A 26,745-nucleotide genomic window follows, 5' to 3' on the forward strand; every position below is an offset into this window, starting at 1 on the left:
ATCTAGCACAACTACTCAACAATCGTACATTTCCATATAACGATTACTTGGGTGGGATAATCCTTCACCTCTGTGTCTTTAATAGAATCTTGACTTTCTATAATGTTAGTATAGAAAATCAGTATTCTATATCAAGACCGGAGGCTTGGATTATGCTTATTTAAAGCTTACCTACCACCAACGCAGACATCTCCTCAATGGGTGTGAAATAAAATTGCTTAAACGTCGACTCCTTAGACCAGTCTGCTGCCTTGAGGAGGTCTGCCAACATAACTCCTGCGTTAAAGGCCTTAGAAGCCATAGACACTCTAACAGAATGCACCCTGTACGTGCCAATGTCGATGCCTACCTTTATCATGCACCATCTAACCCATCTGGCTAACGTTGTCCGGCAACCTCCTTGAATGGTTTCCTCAGTGATGTGAGCAGTTGTGACATGCTTGAGGGACTAAGTGTACTCATCATTTTCTCAGATTTCTATAGACACCTGACCGGGCATAACTTAGGCTGGTCCGGAAAGGCTGAACATGCCACTGATTTGATACCAGTCTTAGTTCTCATAACCTGAAAAGTGACCACCTGTAGAGTTAAATGACTTCCTGTCTATCTCTAGTGCTCTCACATCTGAAACTCTTGCAGGATATGAGGCAGAGCACTGTGGTGAGCTTTGCCAACATTGCCTTCCTCGTCAAGCTGTCATTATGTGGCCAGCTGATAAACATATTCATGACTAAGTTCTTGTCCAAGTGTATTTGGGTAATGGCGGTTTCAACAGTCTCACCCCTCTGAGGAGTCTACATACGAGAGGGTGTTCTCCCACTGCCACATTCTCTATTTTCGGGTGGCCGGCTGACATGGCTGATCTATACATATTTACCGTACTGTATGCCTTGCCCCGCCAGTGCTGCTAAACAAACAAAAAAAAAATTGTTTACCATCTGCATGACATCTGCTCTATTGGGATGTATATGGCGTTACACACACCAGCTAGTCCAACTTGCCGATGTCCGTCTATAGGCCATTCTGGTCCCCGGCGCCCACGCTTCCTTGATAAATCTTGCAGCGGCTCAAGCAAGCCCTGGCTTCTGCCAGGCGTCGCGGAAATCGCCCATGCGATCAGTCTCAATTCTCCTTCCTGATTCAGTGGGTGACGTTCTCGTACTGGATACCGAATCTGTTCCCCGAACTGTGGTAACACCAGTGGGTTCTCGAAAGACGGTTCCAGAAGGTCCAGGAACCACACACCCAACTCCTCCAGTCCAGCATTGTCAAAATTACTGTCACCTGGTGTCGGCAAATTCTTTGTCCGGTCCCCGTTTGTCCGTCTGTTGCTACCGCTGCTGGATCGGAGACAGAGAGCGAGACAGAGAGCGAGACAGAGAGCGAGACAGAGAGCGAGACAGAGAGCGAGACAGAGAGCGAGACAGAGAGCGAGACAGAGAGCGAGACAGAGAGCGAGAGATCCCTCCAGCTGAGTGTTCAGTCTGGATGCAAACAGATCTGTTCTGCATGGTCCTCTCTGCTCCATCAAGGACTCGAAAACTGTCCTGTCCAGTTGCCAGTCGCTGGCATCCCTCGAGGTCCAGTCTGCTATTACATTCTGCAGGCCTGAGAGATATTCTGCTGTGACGCAGACCTGGGTTTCCATGGACATGTGCCAAAAATCCTTCACCAGCTCCGCTAACAACCTGGACATTGTCCCTCCTAGCCTGTTTATGTATCGTACTGCTGCAATGTTGTCCATATTCAGTAGTTTGCAACAGTTCACCTTGTCCCAGGTCCAGCATCTTACCGCATAGGACCTCGCAAGTAATTCCAGGCAATTGATGTGGCGTTCCAGTTCCTCTCCTGGCCAGCTGCCTTCCGTTGTCGGATCTCTGCAACGGGTCCCCCAGCCCCAGCACCTGGCATCTGATTCTATCACCAGGTCCAGGGATGAGACAACTATCGCTCTCCCGTTCCAGGCCTCCATGTGATTGAACCACCACCATAGCTCCATTCTTGCCTTCGCAGAGATCGGCACCTTCTGCTCGCAAGATAACCCTCTCCTCAGGTGTTGGATCTTTAGGCGTTTAATGCAATGGCCCCAGAAAGAATGCTTGTATTGATTAAGCTAGTCTTCCCACAAGTCTGGCTAACTCCGAGATAGTTCCCTCTTCGCAATTATTGAGCTGATCTCCTTCTTGATATCATTCACCTTGTCTATCGGTAGGCTGAGCGTGGCCATCTTCGTGTCCACGACAAAACCTAGGAACTCGATCAGCTGCACCGGTACTAACACAGATTTCTCTCAGTTTATCAGAAACCCTAGTTCCTGTAATAATTAGGTTGCCTGCTCAAGAAGTCTTTTCCTGTCGTGACCCTGTATCAGCCCTGCTCCCTGAGAGGAGCCACTACCGTCCCCATCAACTTCGTAAAGGCCCAGGGGGCTGATGCTAGACCGCATGGGAGGCATGTGAACTGCCATATCTGGTCGGTCTACCAGAACCGTAGGTATTTTCGATCCTCGTGTGCTACTGGGATCGTTAGATACGCTTCTTTGCGGTCTATCCTGACTAACCAGTCTTCCTTCTGTAAAACGTCCCTTAGCAGATGGATGCCCTCCATCTTGAAGTGCCTCTATACCAAGAATTTGTTCAGGTTATCAGATTTATCACTGGTCTGTGCTTCTTTTTGCCCTTGACCAGGAACATATTGCTCACAAGACAGTTTCACGGATCATTTACCCGAGCGATAGCCCATTTCTTTTCTAGCTCCACTATCTCCTTGTCTAGCAACTCTTCGTCCTCTCGTGTGAACCTTATGGGCCTCGGCTATTTTGCTTGCATCGGCTCTCGTCAGAATTCTAGGTGCAAACCTTGCACTGTCTCTTCGACCCATGTATCTGACAACTCTCTCCATCTTTCTAAGAACTGCGCTGATCTAGCCCCTAAAACCAGGGTCCCTGTTGGCAGTGTTTGAATGAGCTAAAATCCGGTCTGTCTCACCTTTATGGGCCTGCTGGCCTCTGTTGCCACCTCTCCAGCCTCAACCCCTACCCCTTCCCCTCGACTGGAAGAAGGGGTTGAGCCAGCGCTTCTCCTAATTTCTCCAGTTGTTCCTGTTGCTGGCGCTGGGCCTGTAGGAGGCAAATAGGCTGGCAGAGCAGCTCCTTCCTGTGCCAGCCCTGCTGAAAGTCTTGTGGCCAAAGACTCTCTCGAGATGCCTGCACCTTACCTATTGCGGCATAGGTTTTGGCAAATTTCACCATTTTCTTGATGCATGCGTCTCCAACAACTTTCCCTTACTGCTAGATGTCGACTCAGCCGTCGCTAGCTCGCTCATCTTAGGGTTGATCTTTATGAGGATGGACCTCCTTCACTCTGTTAGCGTTTCCGAGCAGGCATATAGCTCTCTACGCTCAGCCCGCTAAGATTCCCGGGACCACGCTTTGTTCAGACTTTTTGGCCTCCTCCGCCATCTGCCAAATCTTAGTCAAAGGACCCAGAACATCCAGGAGGTTATCCTAGCAGTACCTCCAGGATCGATCGATTCCTTTTCTGATGTCCCTGCCAATGGCCCCATGAACTAACATTTTTCATCTATTTCCAGCATTTCCGCCATGTTGTCTGGCACTTGAGGCCTGGGGCATTCTGCCTGTTACTTGCTTCTGGTCTCCTTAGAATAGGAGCTCCGTATTCTCCTCTTTTTGTAGTTTGTGATCTTGGCGGGGGGGGGGTGGGGTTCTCCCACTCTGCCGACCTGGGTTGTAAGAGTGAGTCTGGGTCGAATACCTCGCCCATTTGCTCATCCTCCCTTCTCCTTTTCTTGGGAGCCCTTACGCCTGTCCAGAGGGCTTAGGGAGGATGTATCGTGCTCTTTCGAGCTTCCTTCTGACGAGTCGTCCCATGCTTCCTCCTCTATGTCCTCTGAATGGGACTTGTCAGTATAACCCATGCCTCTCCTCTCCCAAGACCTCACTCTCCTCTTAACACCTTTCTCCTTGCATGGTGTGTCAGGCAGGGTTGGTTGGTGCAGACCTTGCAGGCCTTCTTTCTTCCCCCTTGCCCCTCTCGAAACCTCTTTTGGGCTTCTTCCTTTAGGGCTTCCATCCCCTGGGAGAACATAATGCAATCTTCCATCAAGCTCCTACCATGCAACATGCCCCCCAAACCTGCTCCTAGTACATCCTGTACTGCTCTGGTGCTGTTGGACGCAGTCCACTGCATGCTGGTATGGGGCTCTTACACTTCTTCGGTGGAGCTATGCATCATCATGGTGGGTTATTCACAGGAATCCTGGGTCTGCTCCCATCTGTTAATTGCAGCTATGTGGGTCTGGGATAACAGTGTACAGTTTGTCTTGGGTCTGTGCCCGTCTATCAGTGCTCAGCAGCTGCTGCCTCTAACTGATATTATGAAGAGCTTTCCCCCAACTCGACTCTCTCTGAGACAGTAATAAATTTGACTACTAGGTGGTGTGGCCGTCGATAACTGTGGTTCCTCGTGTCAGCTGGTATTGGCTCTAATCCAATTTCAGGATCTGCTCCCAGTCGTTCTGAATTGGATGTCAGTATCTACTTCACTATCTGGCAGAGCATTCTCTCTTTACTGGTCTCCTAACCTGCACCGTGACTACTGAGCGCCGGAACCTCTCTGGTCCCATCATGCTCAGCTTACGCCATGTGCAGCAGTGCCCCCTCTGTGGAGTTGAGGTCATTGCACCCGCCGGAGCACCAAGGCCATGCCGCAGGTCTAAATCAATATCTTTTAAACTGTACCTAATGCGGATGTGCTCGGCCTCCACCATTTCCCATTTCTCACGCTTGCACTATATACACACATTAAACCTCTTAATAACTAAGCTAACTTGTAACCCACACACTGTAGTAATGCAAATGCACTTACCTGGCTGCCCAAGCAGCAAAGAAATAGGAAGGACACAGACGTGTAGGGACTGTGTGTGTTGTATGGTTTTTGGTTCATGGACATAAAAAGAATGAACTACACAAAAAAGAAAGTTTCCTGCAAATGTAGTTTTTGGATGTATTATTCTTTTATGATTTTGCAATTGTATTTGCTGCTCGAGTTTATGAGTAAAGAAAGAAAGCATAATCCAAGCCTCTGGTCTTGCCATAGAATAGAGGTCCGGCAACTATTGAAAGCAGTTACGGGGCTTGACTAGAAATGAATGACGGATCGCATGGATTGTGAAAAAAACCTTAGCACAAAAAGGGATTACTTCAGGCCAACTGCACTGGTGCCCTCATACTGATTTGTCTTGTAGATGGTGAGTGCATTTGCAGTGGGAGGTGAGGCGACACTGGAGCATAAGTATTGAAAAGGAAGTCCGGGTTTCTGACCCGGCTTGATTACCTATTATAGTGGGGCTTCAGCTGCCAGCCTACATGCAGAGGCGCTCACCCCGACAGTAGGGCTTTGCCATGAAAGCAATAGAGCTCTAGTGCACCGGGCTGATTAAAGGAGGAGAATACGCATCCCGGATGGAGTTGGGAGCAAACCGATTTGGAACACTGCAGGCCTTATTTGTAAAGCACATTCAGCATATTCAGTGAGCGCGTGAGAGCATTTGCACTGGTAGCTGGAAACCATGATATTGGATGGTAATGCACCAAACCAGATTATCAGAGGTTGCAAGGATGTTGAGAGTGTACTACATATTTGAAATTGGTGGACTGACCACAAGAGCTTGGCGCCCAGACACCGGCAAAGGAAAACTGGAGCAGACTGGGAGGGAGGATGATCAGTGGAAAGCTGCTGCAAGAGGCTAAAATTGATAAATGCACAACATGATCGGCAAGTGGCACCTCACCTGCAATGCATGAGTAGTGGATCAAGTACCTAGCTAAGATATTGTGAAAGCTATAGAAGGTTGTAGAACTGTGACAGAGAATAAGATTTAATTGCAGTGGATGTGTCTCCGCTGATATGATATGGCATTTATAACACGCCTGTACACAAGTGTTTCTAGGCGTGACAAGGAGGGGGAAAACATAGGGAGGACAAAACAACGATCTTAGTAGGCCCTGTGTCATTCAGATCACGCAAGTGCAGGGAAGTGGAAGGAGAGAAGTGCTGACGGGTGAAGGCGTGGGCAGAGGGGGAGTGCAGATAAAGCAAGAGTGCAGCCAGCATGTGGCTAAGTGCAGGTAACTCAAAAAGTGCAGCCAACAAGTGGCTCATAAGTGCAGAGAGAAGGGACTGTAGGGTTGCAGATACAGACCACAAGTGCTAGGGGAGCCGGGAGGCAGTGTAAAGGACAACTGGACATGCAGGAGCATGGGCCAAGGTTCAGAGGGTAACCAGGTGACCAGTGCGTGGAGCAGTCAGGGCATTAGCAGGAGAGAGGAAGAGAGAAAGCGGAAGCGAAGCGGAAAGTCTTGAATTGCAGAACCATGTGGTTCTGCTCAAGTTTGAGAGCGGCATGGAGGCTGTTCCAGAGGGTGGCCCCAGCCGAAGATGGAGATCTGCCCCCAACTCTCTGCTTGGAAAAGCGACTGGCCCTCAGAGTTGGAGGTGGATGAGCGGAGTGCTCGAGAAGGGAAATGTTTAGAAGAGAGAGTTGGAGATAGTGCAGTCCCAGGCCCCAGAAAGCCTTGTGGACGATGCAGAGGGTCTTGAACTTGATCCTTGCTGCCACTGGGAGCCAATGAAGAGATATTCAGAGCTGTACAGATACAATCCCTGGGCTTGAGTCCAATGACCGGTCTGGTTGTCTTGTTCTGGATAAGTTGGAGAGTAGAGGCAGGAAGATTTAGAAAGATGATGTTGCAGTTGTCAAGGCTAGAGAGGATCAGAGCTCTGGAGACTCTTCTGTTGGAAAGTGAGGAAAGGAATAAAATACCTCTTAAGAGGTGCAGCTGGTAGTGTGACTTCTTAGAGACGTCAGAGATGTGAGGAGAGAAGGAGAGTGTGAAGTCCAAGGTTCTTAGCCTCACAGGTAGGAGCAGGAAGAGGGCCCAGAGTGGGCGGCCAGAGAGAGGGAGGAAGGAGAGAGCTGGTGTTCAGACGATGAGGATCTTACTCTTACTGGCATTAAGGCAGAGATCATTGGTGGCACACCATTCCTGAATTGCGGTCAGACCATCTGGAATGAGAGAAGGAGAAGAGGCAGCTGAGGGGAGCCGGAAGGAGAGCTGGGCGTCATCCACATAACACTGAAAGTTGGAGCAGAACGAAGCTATGCGGTAGGCAAGAGATGCCAGGTATTGGTTGAACAGCCAGGGAGAGAGGTTAGACCCCTGGGGAACACCACAAGTAGAGAGATATAGCGGAGAGGAAAGACCCCAGTTGGACTGGTGAGGGTCTGTCAGTGAGAAAGGAGGTCAGCCAGGCTATGGACTGATCAGTGATATCCAGGTCATCACGGAGGCGACGGAGCAGGATGGCATGGTTGACCATATCGAAGGCAGAAGAGGGATCGAGGAGAATGAGGACAGAAGGAAGGTTAGAATCAAGGTTAGAGACGGGTGGTTTAGGAGAGCAGTTTCCGTGCTTATGCAGCTCTGAAGCCAGACTGGTGGTCGTGGAGACAACCAACAGCTTCAGTGTGCAGATTAAGCTGGTCGATGGCCAGCTTTTCCGAGTGTTTGCCAGGAGAGGAGTGATGGAGGGCGGGCAATAGCTGGCGAGGATCGGCAGAGGGCTTCTTTAGCAGGGGGTGCACAAAGGAGTCCTTAAGGGGCGAGGGGAAGGTTGCAAAGGAGTGATGCAGAAATCAGCCAAGGTTGCAGCAAGGGAGTCCTTGATTCTGGAGGAACAATGGAGAATCTGTTTTGACTAGACTTTCATAAATCGGACTTGTCTAGAATCATCATCTGGGGTGAACAAGGGAAAGCAAGATAAGAGGAGGAGAGAAGGCCACAAGCAGGTCAGGAGTGGAGGAGGAGGAGGAAGAAGAAGAGGAAGAGGGTGGACAGGATGTCCGTAGTTTTAGTGATGAAATGAGAAGCCATGGCCGTACAGAGGAGCTGGGAGGGAACAGGGGCGTGAGAGACTGCAGCAGGACGGCCAAGTTGTTGAGTGCGAGTGAGAGTGAGATATTCCAGAGTGTGCCCTGCAGAGTGAGTCGGGCCAGAGGGAAAAATAGAGCGAGAGAGAAAGAGAAAAGCAGAGGTTTGCGAATGAGTCCTGAAGGGCAGGTGGATGTTAAAGTCTCTGAGGAGACGTTGAGAGGTAGAGGCGAGGAGAGGTCGGCCCACTCAGAGGAAGGAGATGACCTGGCCAGGCAGCCTGTATATAGTGGCCACAGTGAGAGATAGGCCAAGAGAGACAAAAAGCCTACAGACCAGGCATTTAAAGGAGGAGGAGTCCTGCATAGGAATGCTAGAAGCAGGGATCCACTCCGGGAAGATCAAAGCTATACCCACAATGGTATGGTTGGTTCTGGGTTCAGAGCGGATCTTGTAGACATCAGAAAGGAGAGTGTCAAAGCTCTTAACAGAGCTGGCCGTGAACCAAGTCTTGGTCAGCCCGAGTAGATCCAAATTGAGTTCCTCCAGGAGACGGCAGATGTCAGAGGAATGTGACAGCTGAGCAAGAGTTGAGAGTAGCAATCTGGAGCAGGTTGCCCCCTTTGAAGGACTTCCGTGGAGGGGTACAGGTCAGAGGTATGTCCTGCGGAAGAATTGCAGGTGCCCGAGGATGGGCATAGGAGGAAGGAGGAGAAGACAAGGTAGCCAGGGAGGATGAGGTGGGTGCCAGAGGGGTAGTGGAGGAAGGAGGCACCTTGGTGGCCAGAGAAGCAGCAGAGGCAGCCGTAGAGGTGACAGAGGATGGAGGCGGTAGAGGAGCCAGAGGGGTGGCGGAGGAAGGTGGCAACAGGGTGGCCGGATAAGAAGCAGCAGAGGCAGCCATAGAGGTGGCAGTGGATAGAGGCGGCTGAGGAGCCAGAGAGGGGAAAAGAAGGAACAGCAGGAGAAGAAAGGAAGTTGATAAGGCGCGGGAAGAATCTATCAAAAAGGAGGAGGTTGGCTTGAGGGCCTTGGACCAAGACGGTGCCGTTCAGGCAAACATTAATGATGGTCTTGGAGGAGTGGAAGGGGCCCAAGGAGGGCCTCCCTCGGGGTCCACCATTAATGGCAAACAAAAAGAACAGAGACCATATGGGGGATCCATAGGCCTAGAGAGGGGACGACAAATAGGACGTCTGTAAAGGATGTTGCGGGGAAGCAAATAGGCAGCAGAACCCTAGGGGGTGAGGGGGACACGGAAGGAGGGGGTGGCACACCGAGGACAGAACAACGGACAGAAAATTTGAAGCAGTGCATAGTCAAGTCAATCACCAAAGGAATCTAGAAGTAAGGATGGAATACAGCAGGAATGCAGGCAGTACAATGTAAGCAAACAACCCTGGAGAACAAAAACGACAGGAACAGAACAACAAAGGCACCTGGAATTAAAGAATTAACAGCAGAAATTAGGGCAATGCAATGTGAGCCAACAATAGTGGAGAACAAACGTCCAGAACAATCACAAAAGATCAGGGCAGGGCACTAGGAAGAGGGGGATGGAAAGGGCTATGGGGGATGCGGGGGTGCAGCAGCTGAGGATGGAGGGGCGCACGTGACCCAACAATGCGCCGGGTGCACGCAGTCTAAATTGCTAGGGAGTGAACGCAACCTAAAGTAAGAGGGGGCGCACAAGGCCTAGAGTTGCAAGGAAGCGCACACAGCTCAAGATGCAAGGGAGCGCACGCAGCCCAAAGCCCAAAATGCGAGAGAGCGGCAACCTAAAGTAAAAGGGAGCGCATGCAGCCTAAGTTGCGAGGGAGCGAATTCAACCTAAAGTAAGAGGGGTGCACGTGGCCTAGAGTTGCACGGGAGCACATGCAGCTTAAGTTGCGAGGGGGTGAACATACCTAAAGTAAGAGGAAGTGCATGCAGCCTAAGATGCAGGGGAGCACAAGTAAAGAGGGGTGGGGTGGTGCAAGAACAGGACCAATGTGCAAGAGTGAGAAGGGGCACCAGGTCAGGAGGGTTGCGTGGAGTATAGCAAGCCAACTATCCCTGCACCTTCTTACCTGGCGGCTGCAGACAGGAGGGCGAAGTTGTCCGCACTCGCTGTCTACGCCGCGGTTTATAGTGAAAACAAAGATGTCGAAAGTCAAAATGTCGAATTTCTTTTTCGACATTTTTTTTCCAACATTTTTGTCATTCGACTTTTTTTGCAACATTTTGACTGACCACCCTACGCCGCAACCAGATCACCGCGGCCTTGCCCTCGAGGGCTTTGCTGCGCGTACCTCGGTTCTTATAGCCAAGGAAGCATGGACGTAGCAACGCGTGCTACATATAGTCGACAGCGTCTCCTGCGCACTTGCTTCGTTCAAAGAGGAATGGAGATATTAAAAAGGTGCTAAAGAGAGGCTCAGCCTTGGAATCTAAAAGTAGTTGCAATGGAGAAGATTAAGATGCACAATACGCAGTCATTAGATCTATAGGACTGCAATGTCGCCCTCAAGAAGCGCGCTGAGGATATAGAAGGGAACCTGCCGCAAAAATGTCAGGATTGCTGGCCTTGCAGAAGGTTAGGACACAACAATGGTGGAAATGAAATTTAACAAATCCCTCGGAGCAGATCAGCTCCCAGTGTTGATTGCCATAGAGAGGGCACTAGTGCTTCCTCCAGCCTCCAGCCCCCACTCCTAGAACCACACCACATGCAGTCATCGCCAGGATTCTAAATTATAGAGACAGGTAGACAATTCACAAACATGCAAGAGTAACAGAAGCCTGAAGTAGGGATCATCTACCCTGGCAGTCTTTCCAGATTACACCCAGGAGGACCGGAGATGATGCAACTCCTTCTAGGAGGTGATGGGCCTTCTACTCAAGAATCAAACACGATAATATATATCCTGCAAAGCGGAAATTAATCCATAACGGCAAGGCACTTTTCTAGGATAACACATATGAAGTCATCCATTGGAGCACCAGGACCTTACTATGGACAGAGAGACCAGGGAGGATTGATGACTGAATAGGAGAGAGCAGAAGGCAGAGAACTAGAAAGATGATGGCGTGTGGGATAGGGCGACTACCTCCACGTCTCTAGATGCTGTCAGTGGATAAAGCAGATCGATTAAGGAAAGATGTAGAATGTCAATGGTAATTGGCAGAAGGACATTTTGAACAGCCTGGACCACAAGAAAGTGTTATTAGGACATACCGTATGAATAAGAACAAATAATCCTTGTATAGTGGGAGGTTGTGGGGAGGAGAGGGCAGCGAACAGTCATGGAGTTGTTATTGAGATCTTTAATAGTAAACGGGGATAGAAGCATCTGCATGTTAGGATAACAATAGGTTTGTTGGGTTCAAGACCCAAGAGAAGATCAAGTAACTGAACCTGAGATTTAGAGGGGGGTGGAAATAGAGTGATTAGGCCTTTCAGACCAAGAGCATCTGAAGAGGTGGCCGATATGTGGGCATTACTCATGAAACAGAAGACTAATGCGTTTAGATAGGATATGGAATTAACGCACCTATACACAAGTGTTTCAAGGCGCGAGCGATAGGTGGGAGTGAACTAGTTTCGGGGGCAGGTCGCATCCCACTCTGGACTCAGGGGTCCAAGTGGAATTCTGCTGAACCCTATCAACTGCAGATCAATAAGTCAACTATAGGGTAGTTGGCTTAGTCTGTGTGACATGGTGGGAAGTAGTTGGGATGGTTATATCTAATAGAATGTAATTCCTGTGGTGGGCGGAGGGGGGGGGGCGAAGGCGAGGGAAGGCAGGATTCAGTCTAATTGGTGTGATAGTGTACTTTATACGGTTCCATGTGTTAAAATCACGGCAAACAGGCTGTGGTTTTGCAGCCGCAATCCAAGGAAAGGATGTGGGGGACACCCCCAGACCCATTATACCATTTAATGGGAGCGGGAGACACCCTCGCAACCCTCAAATGATATAATGGAGTAAACCTTTACCGTGTCAAACCACTGCTTTTTGTCGTGATTTTTTGTAAAGGCGACTTTTTGCTGCATACCCTTTATACTGGTGTTCAGTGACCTTTCCCTCAGATTGCACCTTATTCAAGATCTCCTTTTCTGTCCCCTCACATCCTCTCTCTCCCGCGATATTCCATTTTTACGTGGAACTGCTCTGAACCATCCTTGTGCCAAACAACATTCACAACCATTAATATGCAGACGACATGCAGCTCTCTCAAGATCCTCATGGCCTGCATCATCCATATGCAGTTTAGCCACAAACTGCTAGGTACTGCAGAGGGCATTAGACACAGCAGCTGCCAAGTGGAAAGCTGTCCCTCAAGTTGTTGTGGCTCAGCCTGGTTATTGGTCTATGTGGAGGAGGAGACGGATAAAAAAAACTGTTTCCAGGGGCAACGAGACAGAAGTATGTTATTTGACCAACTAAGAGATTTCGAATGTATATTCTTTGCTATTACCAGTATCACTGCCGCTCCCTTGTAATGTTGCGCCGCACCCTAACATATAAGTTACCCACTGCCTTACTGTTAAGATCTACAGTCAAGCAATATGTCTAGGAGCCAAGGTACAAAATGAATCTTCTTAATTATGTAACAGACAAATAGACCAGGGAAGCCATCAATTTTGATTTGTTCCAAGCTCTGGGCATTAACTGTAAAGATAGTTGACTGGATTTGAAAATTAGCAAGTACCATCTTGGAGAATTCCTGGCCGCACCCAAAGCCTTCCAGTACTAACCTCAGGTATTGCCAATTCAGACTGTCAAAAGCCTGTCTGGCATCCAATGCGGCCACTGAAAACCCTTGTTATGTGCGCACTCCTGTCTCTATGATATCTATTGCCTGACTCACGTTGTCATGTGTATGCCTCCCACGATGAATCCTGCCTGGTCATCGTGTATGATGTCAGGGAGGACTTCTCATCAGTCTGGTTGCCAGTATTTTAGCGTAGATCTTCGCATCTGTATTTAGTAGTGCAATGGGGCGGTAGCTTGCTCATTCTGAGGGATGTTTCCCAGGTTTCAGGATTAATATGGTTGTGGATCTACCCATTTCGGCCATGGCCGATCCTTTCCCCCCCCCCGATTATGCTGAAGAGGCAGGTCAGTGGGCCCAGGAACTGTGAGCGAAATGTTTTATAGTAGCCAGACCCTAGGCCATCCGGGCCTGGGGCCTTATTTGCGGGTAAAGCTGTGATCGCATCGCTGACCTCCTGTGCCGTAATCAGGGCCCCCAGTGCCCGTCTATCCTGTTCTGTAATCTGTGGTGGGGGGGTGGCCTGCAAATAGGACCTCGATGTTCGGGGTCTAAGTTTTGACTACTAAGGAGTTATTCGTGGAATTGTACCATTGTCTCTAGTTTCTCTTTCTCTGTAGGACTCAGTTTGTTTTTAAGTTGCGCTATATAGTTGCGTGTTTTCCGTTTCTTCAATTTCGCGGCTATGAACCAGTTTGCGATCCCCCACCCTCCGTGTATTTGCTCCCCCAAACCCTGCGTGTATATAATAAGATGGTTTTGTGTTCAACAGTGTTTGGGCTACCCTGTCTGCGATTTGGTTTTCAAGCCGGGTTCTAATCTTCCCCGAGTTCTCTGAGATGTTCTTGTTTGTCTGGCCTTATGTAGATTCTCGGTTGCTTTTAACTCCTTTTCTAATGTTTGCGTTATGAGGGTTCTCTCTCTATAATATGCCGCTGCTTGTGAGATAAAGTCGCCTCAGACTTCCGCCTTCCCTGCATGTTTGTTATTCTTACAGTACAGGGCCTATACAAAGGAAAGCAGAGATCCGGTCTGTAGGCTGACCCCAGTGTTTACTTTTAATGAGCACTTTGGTTGATGGAAACTGTAGATAAAGGTGACTGTGGGTGCTTCTCAGACTTCCCCTGTAAAGATTGGGGGCAAGTCAGGATGGTACTAAATGAGTTAGTCCTCTTTGATTTGCCGTTTCTTCCACCTGTGTTTCCCAGCATTTTTCTATTTCATTATTTTGACACACTTTTGCCCCCTTTATTGATGGTCTACCCCTTTCTTTTTTTAATTCACTTTTCTCTCTCTTGTGTATCCACCAGCCCTTTTAACTTTCTTTCTCTCTGGCTCATCTCTTCTTTCATCCATTTCTTTCTCACACATCTTGCTTCCTAAATCAATTGTATTACAATTCCCCTCGCTTCTCTGCCCGCCTTTGATGTGCTATATATTCTACTCAGGATGCAATGGCCTTAAATATTATAGGCTTTCGTGTGCACATGCAAAAGGCTATTGCGTGCATGCATCGGAAGGGATGTGAAAGGCTGAGTGTGCACATGTGCATTTTTGGTGTGCATGCATGCGAAAGTCTATAGTTTGTGTGCCTGCTATGCTACATACAAAAGGTTAGACTGAGGTCATGTGAAAGTCTGCATTGCTCATGCAAAGCTGCAGTGCCATGGTATGTGTTGCTGTGGCTATTGTACTTTCTACCACTTGGACACCAATGACGACGGCAAAAGCTAAGATTATGGTTAACCAATCTATGTCCAGGTTCTATAGTCCGGACCAAGCTTGAAACGTGTAGGCTAGTCTTTTTTAATTAATGCGCATGCCATGTGATGGGAACTTGATGTGCATGCAAACATTCAACTTTCACAACAAACGTGAACTTTACTTTCCATGGAAAGTTGCAAGGTTTATAACGTGCAAAGCTGTGCGAATAAATACCTGAAGCCTCCCCCCAATGTGCATATGTATTGACATTGCTAGAAGTGAAACCACAGAAAATTAGCTCATATGTAGCCTTAGATGCTCAATGGGATGATGGTAAGTTACTTTACAAGATGTTTAATAACTTTGATGTGGAGATCAAAAGTGGCATTTGGCATTATCATATATGAAGCAGTACCCAGAGTGAGCCTTTTCGTGTAGCATGCACGTGTCAACTGGCTTGTTGGCACTTTTAATTCTGGCAGGTAACACAGCGAGATTAAATGAATTGCCAAGGATCACACACTTTAATTGTGAAGCTGGGATTTGAGACCATCCTGAAACATACGGCCCTTACCCAAATACCTTCCCAGCTTAATCTGATAGAAATAGTAGGTTTTAAAGATTGTCTGTTTCGTAGAGTCCAAGCGGAAAAATATATTAATCAATATAGAAATATGTTGAGAACAAATAATATGGTTGGAGCTTTACCCATTCTTGAATGGAAAACTACAAGAACACAAAAAGTTAATATACTATGCGTTTGGGAAATGTACGTTTAGGATTTAGACACACATTAAAAGCGATTATATAAGGTCACCTTCTTGTAGTCATTGTTTGAAAGAATCATGTGTGCTACTGCATATCATGTGAAGGGAAAGTGAAAACTTGTCAGAAACAATAGTTAATCAATGAAGCCCGACTAATAAGCAGCTTGCCATTTAAATGCTCTGTGGATAGATAATTGTGTGTTAACTATTTGCGAGGCAATAGCGGGAAACCTGGTTGAATTTGCAAGAGTAGTGGTGTCAAGTAACATGTCCAACAAAAGGTATCCTCATTATAGCACCAGTGGCAAAACTAGTCTGCGGGGTACCTAGGCCCTGTGCTGCCGCAGAGGGGTGGGCCCATGTCACGAATTGGCACAATTGAAAGTAAGGCTATACACATGTGCTAATCATATACATTGAATTGCTAAAGAAAACTATTTTGATTAGCAGTCTCGACTAATCAATTTTGCAAGACTTAGCTTGTGCTGAGATCTCCAAACAGCTATTATCCAAAGACAAATGTGGTGGGAAACAGATAATATTTTTACACTAGAAAATAAGAAGTCGGTGAAACGGTGAATGAGTAGGTCAGTGCACTTGCAATTTTGACGTGACACAAGATGAGTTGATTCGAGATCAAATAATTAATCATACTAACAGTAATGTGGTACCGAAGAGACTATGGATGTGTGGCGACCCCTCCCTGGATGAAGCAATGGGGATTTCTAAAATGGTTGAACACATAATAACTTGCAGTAGCAGGGCTATAAGAATCGTAAGAAGGATTTGAAGACTAAAATCGGTCACAGAGAATGCCGTGTAGCTGAAGGAGGTGCCCAAGTAGATTACGACCATCAAGGGCAAGGATTGGAAGAGCAAGGAATCTACAAGGGCTTCTGCAGAAAATGTTAGAGAAGATAATGTAAAAAAAAAAAGCCTATTCGGGAAAGTGTTTTCGATGTGGCAATAAAGGGCATTATGCTAAATCTCAATTCTGTCCCGCGCTGAACAGAAAATGTTCAAATTGTGGAAGGGTCATTTTAGCACAGTGTGCCGAAATAGGACATCCAACCAAAAGGAAATCCAGCCAAAGGGTTAAATGCGTACACGAGAATGATGATGAGGTGGGGAAAAGGAACAGGTTTTCACAATGGTCAGAAGTGGTAACAAAAACACTGCTCCCAAAAAGCATTTTTCATATTGATGCTATTATTTCCAATATCACAGTTGATTCAGGTTCTCCGTACACTATAATAACAAAAGTAAAATAGCAAGAGTTGTGTAGGAGGGGATACAACCCTAATTTGAAGACATCAGATATTAGAAATCCTGGTGCTTTTGAGGGCTCAGTGATCAACATTTCAGGCTACCGACTTGCCTTAGTTGCGATCAAAGGCAGATTAGCTGAGGTTAAAGTATATGTGGCATCTAAAAGCGTGAATGTTTTAGGCTAAGAAGACCAGGCTAAGCTTCAAATTAAGCTAAATCCTGGTTGCCAGGAATAGATTTAAAAAGTTATGGCCAACAAGGAGTACGATTAAAACAAATGTGTCATAGGGAAGGAAAAGGAATGATTTCCAAATGTGTTTAAGGAGAGTATTGGCAAACTTTAGGGGTTTAAACATAAAATACAATTGAAGGCTGGTATTCAACATATGTTGCATGCAGCAAGACACACACCCATAGCCTTGAGGGAAGATGTGAAGGCAGAACTATGCAGACTGAAAAGTGAAGGCGTGATTGAAGAGGTTGATGCTTCTGAATGGGCGTTTCCTATTGTGGTTGCAAGGAAACCAGGTGGTAAAGTGAGAATCTGTATGGATTTGAGAGAGCTGAATAACGCCATAATTGTCGAGAAGTATCCCTTACCTGTAATTTCTGAAATTTTAAATTTAATTGCTGGAGCAAATACCTTCTCCACAATTGAGGTTTATGCTACATAATCACCAAATACAGTTGCACCAAGTTTCGAAGAAATATACCGCTTTCATTACGCCATGTATAGATATATTAGGGTGCCATTTGGGTTGGCTTCAGCCGCCGCTGTATTATTAAAAATGTCACAATTGTTGGATGGTAAGTCTGGAGATTATGTTTTCCAGGATGATATTTGTATGTGTGGCCAAGGAACCAAAGAACATGAGAGGTTGTGCAGAGTTTTAAGAAAATTGGATGAAAAAGGATTGACCATGAAGTATAGGAAGTGTAGTTTTGGTAGCCAGGAAGTGGACTACCTGGGACACACACTCTCCTGATAGTACATGAAGGTACACGTGGCAGATCTCTTGATTTCTTCCAGATCTGTGCATGATTAGGTTGTTTATGTGACTGCATAGTGAATGTATCGAAGTTAATCCTTGCCTTCCCTTTGCTCCCCGTTTATCCACAAAGTGTTCATGTGCCACGATTCGGTCACTTTGTTTCCTGTGAACTACTGCCACAGGTGTGAAGTTAATTTCTCCACCTCCTGGTCTCTCCCTTTTGAAGAGGGAGTTGTGAGAAGGGTGCAGAAGAAATAAAAAACACACACCCCTAATCTGGTTCTTAGGATTAAACGCAAATGCTGGTCGTCTCATCTACCTTTTATTCTTCAAAACTGCATATGTAATTTATGACCAACTTATCCAATAACAAGCAAAGATGTGAACATATTTCATTGTGTTCCCTTTGCTTTTGATTCTTAACCATGTCTAGACACACCCTCAAGGTTTGCGGAAAACCGGTCATTGTGTGCAATTTATTACATAGTTGAAGTTTACACAGTCTTACTCGCAGGACACAAGTGACCTAATCTTGTTGATCGAGACAATCCTTCTGGAGTTCTCTTTTCCCTGTCAACAGCCAGCAATTTGTCAAACACTGCCGGCCTTGCATGCTTACTTCACCCCACGGTTTGTAATCTGAAGTGTGAAATTCCAGTCTCAGCACGAACAATTCCTAACATAAGTGTATTTATCGAGTTTTAACAACAAGCTAAAATGGCTGCGCTTCTGCTCTATAACAGTGAATGCAAAATGGCTTGACACACGTTTGACTTTCCCATTGGCCAACAGTATACAAGCTGGGTTCATGTGGGTGAGGTGGTGATGCTGGTGGAGTAATGGATGCCAATTAATGTAATATGCTTCCTGAAATGCAATGGCTGGATTATACAGATTCAGCGCAAAGTTCAATTGGTACTACAGCATCTGCATCTCTGGTGCCATCATTCTCCCCTTCCACCTCAGGGTCACGGATTCCCAACACTCAGTGGCACATGTCTCTCCCACGTTCATCAAGCAAGGAATTGGCATGTCAGGCCGCTTCACAAAATCTGGAGATGGCATTTGTGTATTTCACCTACTTCAATTCAGTTAAAGTGTCACAAAGTGCTGTGTAAGCAAAACTGACTCTGGGTCAGCCACTCACTAACTCTTCCTACAATTACTCGAAATATTCCTTTATGCCTTAAGCATGTTTCAAGTAACAGCCTCCTGGTCTCTTTGAAAGCTGGACTTCAGCACGTTAATCAATGTGGATAAATGTTGTAATGTGCTTGATTTCTATGCATGAATGGTGATTTCATGGGAATTCTGAGAGCGGAAAGTGGTGCAAGCGCCGACCGGTCCATGTACGACAGTTTGAGAGATGCTGGCTGAGAGAATGTGTGGCGCTGTATGTTTCCTTACCATGCCTGAGTCTTGTGCCATGTAACCTTTGGGGCCAATCTATCCTACACGGTTACCAATAAAGAAGCTTTCCTTTTGTGACTGCGGTTCCTGGTCATCTCAGGAGGAGGAAACCGTATACAACATTGTCAACAAGGGAACCTACTGCCTTACCCGCTTGCTAAGGTCCCTGCACGGTGAAGGGGGAGAGGTAAAAGAGCCTGCATAACATCTACCCCCTCACAAACAAAGAAGACCCTCTCCTCTGCTTATTTGCTATAAGCCAGCCTCCAGTACTGCCTTGAGCTGAAGTCCTTGCTATGGTCATTCATGTATTGGTGCCTGCCTGAGAATAGTATCCTTACAGTGTAACCTTTACCTAAGGCTGGAGTCTACCTCACGATGCTTGCTAAGTGCCTGCTTTCGGTTTTCTCAAGAGAGGGTTCACTTTGCCTGCATTTTGCACTGATCAGAGTGTCAGTACTTCTGTTTCACCACGGGTTGTGCGCCCCGTCAGCTGGCAATACTACTTTGATGCATCGCATCTTCACTGAGCTAGAGGTGGATATTAGGAGCTACGGAGCTAGGGTGACCAGCTGGCACTGAAGTATACTTTGGACAGTCACAAAAAAAATTCTGACAAAGGGTCATATTTACAGACAAATTTGAGATGAAGTGCACAAGACAAAATATATCCAAGACGTACAAAATAAAGCACATATGCTTCAGACGCAATGATGTGTGTACTTTTTTTTTTTCCAGTAATGAGTACCAGCGTCCCGGCTTAGCCTACTTCTCAATTCTCATGCATTTTGCAGGTGTATTCACCACAGGATCAGTTTCCCCCAACCCCCTTACCCGTGTGTACAGTTCAATGGGCTCTCCCCCAGCCAAAAATAACAATTGTCTGCTTCACAAACAGTGGACACTCAAAAGGTTGAGAGGTATGGTTTAGCAATGGAGCCCAAACAAATCAAGGAGCATATATATATATATATATATATATATATATATATATATATATATATATATATATATATATAATGGGGGGCGTGGGGGTTCAACGCCTTAAGATTTTATTTTAATAGTGTGTTAAAGTGGTGCATTTTATATTAAACTTTTTGATAAAAATTGGGTAAAAAGTCATACAATTTACAATATGTTTTGTGGGATAGATGGCAGGTTATCAACACGACACTAAAACACCAGTCTTAACGTCTTTATATATAACATGTGCAACCACTGCCAAGCACATATGCATTATGCCTCTGTCCATAATATATGGCAGTGTAAGAACTTACACAATTTGTCTTTGCCCTATAAGGCCAGTACTGTTGCTGTAAGAACATCCTCCGTTTGGCTGTGCTAAAGAAGACCAGTACTGCGGCTAGAAGAACATACTTACTGAATAACTGATCATTCCACTCAACACTGGTGTCACACTTTGGAGTTCCTCCCAGTCCACTGCTCACCCTTCCCATACCAGCTACTCTGCTACCCCTGTACCCTACATATAAACCATGGGTGTGTCCCCGTTGTACAGCGCTCGGTTGCTGCACAGCGAGACCAACATTATTGGAAGAAAGGCGCTATATAAGATTGCTTTGTTTCATTAAGTATTGGTTTATACAAACATTGATAATACATCATTGCACTACATAACCCATATAGAAAGATAATCGTTAAGACCAAACATAGAAATTCTCAAAAATATATAAACCATGAAAACATTTAAAAATCTAGCTTGTCCTACCGACTTACAGGGAAGCCAAGTATAACCTATATACAAATGTCACTATCCCGATTGTGAATACAGTGTTAGTTCAACTATAAAGTATTCCCCAAAAGCCATTTGTTGCTAACCACTCAAAAACACTCTACCTTTATGAAAACCCACATACATACTTACGTATTTACACTGGCTGTTCTGAATAAAGTCAGTACTACCACTGTAAGAAAACACTAATGATGGCTTCGCACAATAATCCCAGCACTCAATGTTACGAAGTAAGGAACTTGTAAGCATGCGCGAGCCTCGTTTGGGCTCACGCATGCACGTAGTTAATAAACGCGTCCTGAACAGCAGTTGCCGCCGGGACCTTGCAACCATCGGACGTGTCCGAGTCTCCCTCATTGTGTGCGTGTGTGTGTGCGGTATGTGAGGCGGCCCGAGGCACTCATAACGGCTAACATTGGCGACAAGGAATCGGCATGTAGTGAGTGTGTGTATGCGGCGAGTTTACGACCTGCAAGTCGTGGCAGTCCATCTACTAGGCAGCTCAAATCCAACGCTGCTACGGACGGCCATTCTGAAATTTAACGTGTGGTGGTAGCGGCCCACGAGGGTGCTCATGCGCTGCCCATGTGATTTCAAGAAAACAATTTTTGGAATCTTCCTGGTTCTCCTGATTTCTGGACCTAGGGGCCTAAAACAAAAAAGGAAGAAGACTGATCACCCAGTCTGGAGATCCAGTCAAGAAGGAGTTGCTGGGACAAGGTGACTGCATGCTGTGAAGGAGGTCAGTAGTCACTGGTTACTGGACTACTGGACAAAAAGCTCACTTCTGCCCAGAAACTCCTCTAGCAGTGGAGTGCTGTCTGTGGGGAAAAGGTTTGCGGCTTCACACAGGTGGATGAGGCGCCTGTGCGAACTGTGAGAATGAGTGACCAAGAAGGAGAGGCAGAAGTACCAGCGCAGATGTCACGTAGACAGCATGGCACTCTGACATCGATGCCAGAATTCGACAGATCAGGTCCTCCTTCCAAGTTGGGGCCCAAGTAGCTGGACATGTTCTTCAGAGCGACTGGGGAAGACGACGATGATGCAATGGTTGCAACGCTGCTATACTCAGCGGGGACCGAGGTACTACACATCTACGAATCATCGAACATTCAGGTGGTAACGTATGCCGCAGTCAAGACAGCCCTTCAGAATCATTTCATATCGCTATCGAATGTGGACTTTGGCAGGTCCGTGATGTGTAGTGAAAAACAACATGACGAGTCCCTAGACCAGTTCTGTGCGCAACTGCGCCAACTTTCAAGCACGTGCAGATGGGACAATGAAGAAGGGATGGTAAGAAACCAGCTAATACAGGGGTGCAACTCGAGTAAGCCGCAGAGGCAGATCCTGCGTGAACCCGGAATGACTTTGGCTCAAATCCTAGACACTGGCAGGGTATATGAACTGGCAGAAAGCAGAGGGGCAAAGATGGGCATGGCCGTATGGCCAAGCAAAGGTGAAGAGGATTTTGCCCTAGGGAAGTCCACCCCATCGAATTTTCGGTGGAGCCAAAAGCGTCAAGACACATCCCCCCCACCCAGGGCACCCCGGCAGCATGTCAATACTGCGGTTACGATCTGCCGCACGCAGAGTACTGCCCTGCGAAGTCTAGAGTATGTGGCAGGTGTACCACACTGGGCCACTATGCCAGAATGTGCAGAGCTGCAGCACCAGTGACGACCCACAGGGGCGAGTAGTGGCAATTTCAGGAGACCATGGAACGTGGCCACGGTAGAACGAGACATACAAAGACTCAACCTGGCTGAAGAGGAAGAAGAGGACGAAGAGATATTCTTCATATCCAATCTAGCTACAGAGGCCAGGAAAAGAAGGCAACCCACCTGTGCAGTAGACATTAAAGGCACCCCCACACCAGTCCTAATAAACACGGGTGCATCAGTGTGCGTTCTGGCTGCAGAGCATTACAAGGCCCTCCCTGGCCCTCCAGAGCTTGAAAATTCGAAGGCCAGGATTTACACACACAGAGGCGACACTCCATTGCCGATCCAAGGGGTCTTTGTTGCACCAGTTACCCATGGCCCCAATGTGATCAAAGCTCGATTTTATGACTGATGTCCGCCCCCATTCTCTCCTGAGCTGCGCCGCATCAGAAGCCCTGAACATCATTCACTTCATGTTAGCGGTATACCAGTCAGACATTGAACAGCTCCTGAGCAGGTTTGATAGTCTTTTTCAGGGAATAGGCAAGCTAAAAGCTTAACCGATTCGACTGCACATTGACGAGAATGTAAGACCCACCACTCTCAAGCATAGGAGGATACCATTCCATTTAAGAACGCAAGTGGAGAAAGAGCTACAAACACTGATAGACATGGACATTATTGAAAAAGTAGAAGGACCAACGCCGTGGGTATCGCCAATCGTAGTAGCACCTAAACCCAAATTGGACTTACGTTCCAGGTACCACCAACTTGAACTTCTACCAGAATCACGGTACATCACAACCCACGAGGGGTTATATCAATTTAAGAGACCAAGTTTCGGCATATCGTCCGCCGCCGAAGTGTTTCAGAACACTATCAGTGGATCACTGGCTGGTTTGAAAGGAGTCCTCAACATGAGCGACAATATTCTAGTCTTTGCGTCGTAGGAAGTGGAGCACATGAAAAGGCTGGAACTGACCCTACAAAGGCTGAGCAAATTGGGTTTGACGCGTGCACAGAAGTAAATGCAAATTTTTCAAGGACCGCATAGATTTTTTCGGGTTTATCTTTCACGCAGGAGGAATCTCGCCCAACCCGGAAAAGGTCAGAGACATTCGCGAAGCAGCAGCACCCGAGTCGCCAGCAGAAGTCCGCAGCTTCCTCAGCATGGTGAATTACTGCAGCCGATTTATCAAGGCACTGGCATCGCTCTCTGAACCTCTCCGAGCCTTAAGGAAAAATGACGTGCCCTGGACATGGAACAAGAAGGAACAAAAGGCGTTCCAGGACATCAACTCGGCACTGTCAGATCAGGACACCATGGCCTACTTCGATCTGGCTAGCAAGTCGGAAATTGTTGTGGATGGCAGCCCCGTAAGCCTGGGGGCCATACTGTTGCAGGCAGGCGCACAAGGAAACATGCGACCCATCGCCTATGAAAGCAAAGCGCTGTCGGAGACAGAGAAAGGGTACTCTCAAATAGAAAGAGAAGCGCTTGCAATACTATGTGGTTGCCGGCACTTCCGCCTTTACATCCTTAGGAAGCCAGTGGTGGTAGTCACTGATCACAAGCCCCTGATCCCCATTATGGCCGGGGCATCCTTGAAACTTCCCCCACGTATTGAACGCTGGATGCTGTCACTCAGAGGACGGGGTGAAACTCCAGTATAGGCCAGGTACAAACAATCCCGCCAATTACCTGTCCCGCCATCCAAACCACAGACGGGAGCAAGGCCTAGGGGAGATCGTTGCATGTCAAGAAATAGTCCACAATGTCGTGGAAGTGGCCACGCCAGTGGCATTGTCTCGACAAGACGTCGTCAGAGCATCCGATGAAGATGAAGTATTCAGGGTCATTCGGACGGCCATAGGAAGTGGGGAATGGAAGGAGATACGGGGCAACAACGCAAGGCGAGAAATAAGAGCGCAACGAGACTTATAAGCGTTGTGGAAGGTGAGACACGAACTGTCGATTTCAGCGGAAGGCCCGCTCCTACAGGGCCGACAGATAGTGATCCCAAAACCACTGGTGCAAAAGGTGCTCGAACTGGCACACACAGGTCAGCAGGGGTCCGCCAAAACAAAGGCAAGGCAGAGGCTGAAAGTGTGGTTTCCCGACCTGGAAGCGAGAGTAGATGAACATGTGCGGAGATGCCTACCGTGTCAGGCCGCAAGTCCAGCTGAGAGGGCACCACCCCCCAATCCCCATCAAATCCATGGAGAGGAGCGAACCACCGTGGGGAACAGTCCGTGCGGATTTTGGTTTGACAGGCAGAGGAACTGGTAGAATCCACTGCGTGTGACCACACGATCCTAGCACTAGAGAAAATGTTCGCGACCCATGGGTTTCCGACAGTCTTCTGCTCAGATAATGGCCCACCGTTCCAAGGCAGTCAGTTTGCAAAGTATATGGAGGAAAGGGGAATACAGCACAGGAAGGTAACACCCATCTGGCCTCAGGCGAATGGAGAAGCGGAGAGATGAGGACTCTAAACAAGACGTTTCGGATCTCTGCAAATGGAGGAGAAGAACTAAGGAGAAACCTGTTTGAGTTCCTATGAGAGTATAGAACAACCCCCCCCCATCAATCCACTGGGGTTTCCCCAGTGGAGCTCCTTTTCAGACGATGCCCAAGAGGCATCATCCCCGAGCTTGAAGGGAAAGCACCAGGAGTGATCGATGATGCCCGGGTCAGACAGGAAAGGATGGTCAGGAACGAAAAGGAGAGCGAGAGAAGACATCTACTAGAAAAGGAGGTGGCAGTGGGCGACACCGTGCTGGTCAAGAACCGCCATCCGCAGGGGAAAATGTCACTCACCTACAAGCCGCAACCCTGGAGGGTGACACATGAGGTAAAAGGGTAACCGCTGGCAACGGGCGAGGAACTGTAACCAGGAATAAGTCGTTCTTCAAGAAAGTGGACTCGAGTCTCGCGGAAGAGACATCTGTGCCAGGGGCACGAGAAGTTCCACAAGAGGCGGAAGGACCAGAGGGGACACAATGTGGAAGCACCACTGCCGACCTTCGGGAGTAGCAGTCGGTACCCGCACACAGGGTCAACAACCCCCTGCTCGATTTAAAGACTATATTATATTATTATTACGAAGTAAGGGCATGTACGCATGTGCAAGCCTCGTTTGGGCTCAAGCATGCACGTAGTTAATAAACGCGTCCCAAACGGCAGTTGCCGCCGGGACCTTGCAACCATGGGGCGTGTCTCTGAGTCTCCCTCATTGTGTGCGTGTGTGTGAGTGCTATGCAAGGCGGCCCGAGGCAATCATAACGGCTAACATTTAACTGTAAGAACATAGTCAGTCATGGTTGAGGAGTGGCTAGGCCCAATAATGCAAGGAATACTATTGCAGGAGTACAGATGTATCCCTGGCCCTAAAGAAAATATAGCCTTATGTCGGAGGACAAAAAGGGTATGTACATTCTATAGTATAGCACTTTTCCCACTCGTTCGCACTTGCTGACCCTCTTAATTCTACTTCACCAGATAGGGATTAACTATTTCTGCAGCAGCACCCAAAAGACTATCTTTCTCCTGCTGTCCTCATTCTGTGCCATGACGTGGATATAATGCAGCAGTGGACCCTTTAAATTCCTACTTTCGTCCCAGCATGAGCAGAGGTCATTTTACAGTGCCTCGTGCGGATGCACTACAAAAACAAATGCGTGAGTGAAGGGTCAGACCACGTGCACGGGCATATATGCTCTTAACAGGTCGCCACAAGGAAGGCGTCAGAGGTTATGGGCGTTTATGGGTACGCCTTTGGTGAGGCCGTGTCCAGTCAGTTGCCTGGTTAATAGATCATTGGTTGGGCGTTCAGTCAGTTCATTCCACGTGAGAGAAGCAGTGCGCCATCCCACCTGCCCACCACCTTTCACTCCGAGCAGGCACGCGGCGGCTCTTTGGGGCACAAGGGCAGACCCGCTGCAGCCATGCGTGGCCCGGATTTAATCATCGCCCCTCTATAAAAACACAACACCTGCCACTCAGGATCACAGAGGAGACATACCTGAAAGCAGGACATGTCTGTCGAGGCATGGCGCTCTTTCCCCAGTGGGTGTGGGAAAGCTTGCAGCAGACTCTTTTAGAGCACGTGAATGTCACAGCAGGGGGACAGTATTAGAGCCGGTCCCGTCGCCATTAGGAGCCCTGTCAGTATAGTCGATCCCCACGCATGACCCTCTGAACTCCTTCAGAGCAGGCAGTTGGCGTCTCTCTGCCAATAACCCCGTCCCTAGGCTGCTGATTGGCCGGCACAAAGCACTCCCTCCCGACCATTAACATGCACGGAAGTCATCACCAATAGTAGACAATCAAACGGTCTAAGGGGTGGTACTAGGGAGAGATTTCCTTCTCTGCCTTCCAATCAGACTTCTGCTTTCTCTGCTAACCCGCCCTCGCCTAAATTATGGACACATTTCGTCCGTAAAGGACACCTTTGACAGCTATGACGGACTG

At 47.7% G+C, this 26,745-nt stretch overlaps 1 protein-coding gene across 1 annotated transcript in view; it reads right to left on the minus strand.

The window, feature by feature from the left end:
* The window catches only part of SLC5A6 (solute carrier family 5 member 6), a 1,144,170-nt gene extending 1,117,643 nt beyond the window's left edge, over positions 1-26,527 (minus strand). Inside the window, exon 1 of the mRNA XM_069605582.1 lies at positions 26,297-26,527. The gene's annotated coding sequence lies outside the window, so the exon portion shown is untranslated. The remainder of the gene's footprint in view (positions 1-26,296) is intronic.
* Positions 26,528-26,745: the final 218 nt, after the last annotated feature.

The sequence above is a fragment of the Ambystoma mexicanum genome, chromosome 4p (genome assembly GCF_040938575.1).
Source record: "Ambystoma mexicanum isolate Mex_15411 chromosome 4p, UKY_AmexF1_1, whole genome shotgun sequence".
NCBI classification, from domain to species: Eukaryota; Metazoa; Chordata; class Amphibia; order Caudata; family Ambystomatidae; genus Ambystoma; species Ambystoma mexicanum.